Source organism: Propithecus coquereli, unplaced genomic scaffold, assembly GCF_000956105.1.
Source record: "Propithecus coquereli isolate 6110/MARCELLA unplaced genomic scaffold, Pcoq_1.0 Scaffold4, whole genome shotgun sequence".
Taxonomy (NCBI): domain Eukaryota; kingdom Metazoa; phylum Chordata; class Mammalia; order Primates; family Indriidae; genus Propithecus; species Propithecus coquereli.
The window spans coordinates 825,914-831,393 of NW_012149729.1; the positions used below are offsets into that span (position 1 = coordinate 825,914).

Here is a 5,480-nt window from a genome sequence, read left to right on the forward strand (position 1 = left end):
ATCAGTAGAATCAACATTGTTAAAATGTCCATACTACCCAAAGTGATTTACAGATTCAATGCAATCCCCATCAAAATACCAATGTCATATTTCACAGACATTATTTCTTCAAGTGTAGAAAAAATAATTCTATGCTTTGTTTGGAACCACAAAATGTTTTAAAATATATTTTAATTTCCAAGTGTTATCTTTAGAGAACCCATTAATACAATAAGGACATTCATAAATGTTCCTATCATGGATTTTGAGTTGGATTAAGGATGCAGTGAAGTTGTTCTGAAATGCCTATGACAAGGGCAGAAGCAATTCTAGCCTAGGATTACAGCCAATTCTTGAACCACCCAATATAATGTGTTAAAGAAACATTGCTTCATAAGGAATGGGATTTGTTTTCACATATATATGATAAGAGAGAACATGGAAGTCATTTATTTAAATCTATTGTGAACATTAGAGCTGTGCTTAGTGCTTAGGTAAAAAGGCCTCATTCTGTGAAAAATACAACTGGGGATTATTTCTGTTAGAAATTAATAGCTTCTGTAATTCTCTTATACATAGAAAAATTCAAGGAATGTGCTAAAGTAAGGAGACTAAAGTTTCAACAAACAAGTAATTAGAGATGATGATGTCAGTATAAACATAACTTCAATTACTGAATTTGTTAAAGCTTTTCCCAAGAAATAATCAGGTTCATATACAAGTTTATTGCTAAGGAAATATGTTACATAGTATGATTATCAATAAAAAGTATAAAGAATATAAACCCTGAATCTCTGCACATGAATTTTTTATAACTTGTTAAAGTTTTTTAAGCTTTTTCTACTTGACAACATTTTAACACTTTGCTCATGAATGTACTTAAATGTTGATTAAGAATTGAGTATTTCAACAAAAGATCTTCCTTCCATCATCAAACTGAATTCTAATTTACAATCAGGGTTGAAATAAATCACGTGACTAAGCTTTCTTAGATATTATTCCAATAGCATCATATTTATATGATGTATAAAGTATCTCAAGTAATAATGATTCTAATATGTGTCACATTTATTGCAGGAATTCTGAAAGCCATGAAACAATCAGGTCAACCCAGTGTCGTTCTAATTCTATCTGATTGGTATGTAAGATGCTTGCATGTCCAAGAGAATACATGAGAGATATGGAAAGGAAGGTTTTGTATAACAGGTGAAATTGAAAATCAAAACTATTATTAAGTTAATTCAAATCAACATATGCTGATGACAGTATAAAAGTTTTGTCTTGTAAGGTTCCTGTTTTGTTTTGTTTTGTTTTAAAGTAAGGTTTGAAAATAAGAAAGGCTATAGGTTAGTTATTCAGTAGCTGTCAATAGAGGAGTTAGAGATATTGAGTTTTATTGCCTAAACCATCTTATTCAACTAATAATTTTTCAAAAGTTTAACTTTATCTTTGATATATGTAGTTACTGAAGTAAACATCTTTTTCCTCATCATTAGGCTATTTCTTGACTTTAAGATTTTCTTCTCTTCAGTGAGTTAAATTACTTAAGATTTATATTTCTCTCACTGTTCTGGTAGATATTCTTTCTTTTCTAGAAAATCTAAATCTATCTATCTATATGTATGTATATACAGATGTGTATCCATTTATCCTCTTCCCAGTTACTTGCAGATTTTGTTTTTTGGTGTGTGTGCCTGTTGATTATTATCTTTAAATATTCAGTCACTTGAATAGTATTTAGACAGAAGATTTAAATCCTCTTTTCATGACCAAAAATTATCTGCTTTCTGAACTCTTCCACATGTTTTTTAAAAACTCTGCAATACTTAATCCAAATAATAGTTATCTAGTACTTCCCACCATGGTAGGTATGGTAACTGTAGATTGAAGTATGAGAAACACACTTCATTAAAGATTATGCAAAAATAAAATCTTGATCAAATAAATTCACTTAAACCCTAATGGAAAATATTTATGTCCACAAAGTTAGCTTGAGGAATTCTTCACAGCTATCAGTTATTAAAAAATATTAAAGTTGTGGCTCTCTCAAAAAGTCCTATGTTCCTACAGCTTATTTGTAGTTAGTTTACTAACCTGCTTCGTGAATATTTTGATGCTATCTCAAGTTAAGAATTGGGTTATGATAATCCAACATACTGCAAAAGCTGCTTTTCCAAGAAACTGTACACGAAAAGGAGAAATGAAGCAAGTCTTGAGTGAGTTATTAAAGTAATATAAATTTATAATAAATAACAAGCTAACTGAAATTTAACTTGTAATCATCAGTGACAAATGTGTTTTTTAGGGTGCTAGGTTCATAAAATCAAGCTCACATATTGAAAAGTACTGCATTTGAAAAGTAAATAAAGTAAGGTAAGACAAAAAAGAAATTGGGTATTCCAAGAAATTAAAATTAGTTTTCTTCTAACTTCTCTAATTTCTAAAAACAATCTTTAAAATTTTTCAAACAGGAAAAAAAAAGTATATTTTACCTTTGCTTTTGTTTGCTGCTGGTCCTTTAGTCACCTGGTGCAAAGCAGAGGTTGAGTGGCAAAGGATGCCCTGTCACAGTTCAGAGAAACATGTTATTACAGAGGTGACTCAGTCCTCTAAGTTATACAGGAGGCTTGCATTAAATCTCTTTACAACCAAAGTTAGACTCTCTTAAAAGCATCTTGGTGTACATGACCATTGCTTTCTGAAAATATCCAATTTAAATTCACTGACATAAGAAAGAAGAAAACTTTGAATATTTAGTTGAAAAATGGGAAGGTAAAGAAAACTGTGTATGTAAGATTTCCAAATTAAAGAGAAAAAAAATGGGTCAAGTGCTTTGTATCCTACAACATATATTATTAAAAAAATAGATACTAGTATGCTATTCTTGATGATAATGGAATAGTTGACTGTTAGTGGGCATTGGGTACCAACCTGAGTAAAAACAACATGAATTTACTGGAACTAATGGCTCAAGATGATGAGCTGAGCCCATGTATTTATTTACTATGCCATTTTTAGCACATATCATTAGAAAAAATACAATATAAAGCTGAAAGCAAGAAGGAGTGACATGACTCAAAGCCTGAAAAAGTCAGAAATTTTTAAAAATTAAACAAACAAAAACGATAGTAGAAAGTTTCTCTAGATGAGCTTTTCCTTCCATTGGAAAGAAAACCCCTAATATCCAAAAAATGGAAGTGGATAAAGGACAAATTATCAGGGCAATCAATTACAATAATGCTTCCAGTACAGCAGAATCAGTTAGACCATTCAACTGCCCCACAGTATGTAGAATGGCAAGCAGTAGAGACATTCGACCCCAAGGTATTCAAATATAGAGGAAGCCCTTCCTATATAGGGTTCAGAGTTTGTATGTTAGACCAATTACAAAAGCAGAGCTAAAATGGACATTGGATTTGTTCTGTAAAATTTGGAGTCAGTGAAAAGGCCACACTCAAGGATCCAGAAGGCCACATATGGCCCCAAGGCCACAGGTTCCCTACTCCTGGCTGAGTCTTTCCAGTGGGCATGGAAGGGATAAAAAAGGAAAGGCTGCTCAACCCATAAGGGAATTATACTCCTTTCCCATGATAATTTTCTCCTTGCTTTGATAATTATGGGGTTCCCACCAACCTGCCTGTTTTCTACTTACATGGTCCAGATGAAATCTTACTTGTCAAAGTGCCACACCCTCTTTCACAAAGTCTTCGGTCCATCTTCCCATTCAATGCAAGAATACTGTTGAGTAAACATACCCAAACAAATGTGGGGTGGGGGTGAGGGAATGGAACCCCTGGGACAGATTTTTCAGTTACTCTTGTCCTTTATAAATATCAATGGATGACCAAAAAACACCACACATTTGATACAAACCAGAGTATAAAAGAGAAGAAATTAACAAAGGGAACAACGGATCCAAGACGAAATGGAACAAAATAAAATGTATAACAACAGAAATAATTTTAAAAATCTAATTAATATTCTCAGAGAGATTTAAGAAGCTGTTGAATCTACAAACCAAAACAAAGGTATTATGAAAAAGGAGCAATCACATTATGCACAAAAAAAAGAGTTCCTTAGAATTAAAAATGAGGGTCAAAATATGGTAGTGTTTTGGTCTATTTAGTTTTTTTCTTTTTTTTTTTTTGAGACAGAGTCTCACTCTTTTGCCCGGGCTAGAGTGAGTGCCATGGCGTCAGCCTAGCTCACAGCAACCTCACACTCCTGGGCTCAAGCAATCCTTCTGCCCCAGCCTCCCGAGTAGCTGGGACTACAGGCATGCGCCACCATGCCCGGCTAATTTTTTCTGTATATTTTTAGTTGTCCGATTAATTTCTTTCTATTTTTAGTAGAGATGGGTTCTCGCTCTTGCTCAGGCTGGTTTTGAACTCCTGAGCTCAAACAATCCACCCGCCTCGGCCTCCCAAAGTGCTAGGATTACAGGCATTAGCCACCGCGCCCGGCCAGGAATACTACATATTAAAACGGATAAATACAGCCGAAGTAATTCTCAGTGTTAAATGCCTAGTTATTAATGCTTTTGTTGACCAGGCAATCCAGTCATCAAACAAAAGCAAGGCATTTTGGCCTAGGCTTTCACTTGGACTCCCATTCAACTGTACAGCAATGTTCAGTGCTAGTTGATGGGGCACTGAGAGGTGATATTTTCACTTATACTTTTCTCTATGCTTCCTGCTCCTCCAACTCTCTGCATCCTTTCAGTCACTTTTCCACTCTTGAAAACCCCACATTAGTTGCTATCTGCTTCGTGGAATGATGGCACTTCCTATCTCCATCTCATTACCAGCCACTGGCCACCAATTTCCTAGGACCCGGCAAGGGATATTTTACCCATCATGGCAAACTGTCCTGACCTCCAGTGTATCTGTTCTTAGCTTCTAATTTAAAATCTCTATCCAAAGGATGTGTACCTTTTTGGTGGATACTTGTCTTCTAATCTGTCTTTGGATCTGAAAAAAAATGTACTAACACTTTAAAGCATGCTAATATTAAATGCATAATTAACACTTTGTATTCCAATAGTTTTGATTATTCAAAGTGGAGGAATAAAAAAATAAACAAACATTCAATTCAATGAGTTAGAAAAATAATTTTTAGCTGGGCATGATGGCTCATGCCTGTAATCCTAGCATTTTAGGAGGCCGAGGCAGGAGGATCACTTGAGCCCAGGGGTTGGAGACTAGCCTGGACAGCAAAGAGAGACCCTATCCCTACAAAAAGTAGAAATAAAAAAACTAATTTTTTAAAAAACAATCCTATGAAAGGAAATAATACAATTAAAAGCATAAATTTATGAAGTAGAAAATCGAGTTGATAAATGACTCCAAGAACAAGTTTAAGGCTCGTATACACATTATTTGTTTTTCTATCCTCAGTCATGGTCTGGTAATGACCCTTGGCTGTCTAGGCCCCATGTTATCTCCAACTGGTCCAGCTAACTGCTCTAGGTCTTGCTATGCCTCCCATTTGGTCCAAGCCTT

The 5,480-nt window shown here is 34.4% G+C and overlaps 1 protein-coding gene across 1 annotated transcript in view; it reads right to left on the minus strand.

The window, feature by feature from the left end:
* The window catches only part of HYAL4 (hyaluronoglucosaminidase 4), a 22,158-nt gene extending 19,599 nt beyond the window's left edge, over positions 1–2,559 (minus strand). The window contains exon 1 of the mRNA XM_012652772.1: positions 2,472–2,559. The gene's annotated coding sequence lies outside the window, so the exon portion shown is untranslated. The remainder of the gene's footprint in view (positions 1–2,471) is intronic.
* Between the last annotated feature and the right edge of the window lie 2,921 nt (positions 2,560–5,480).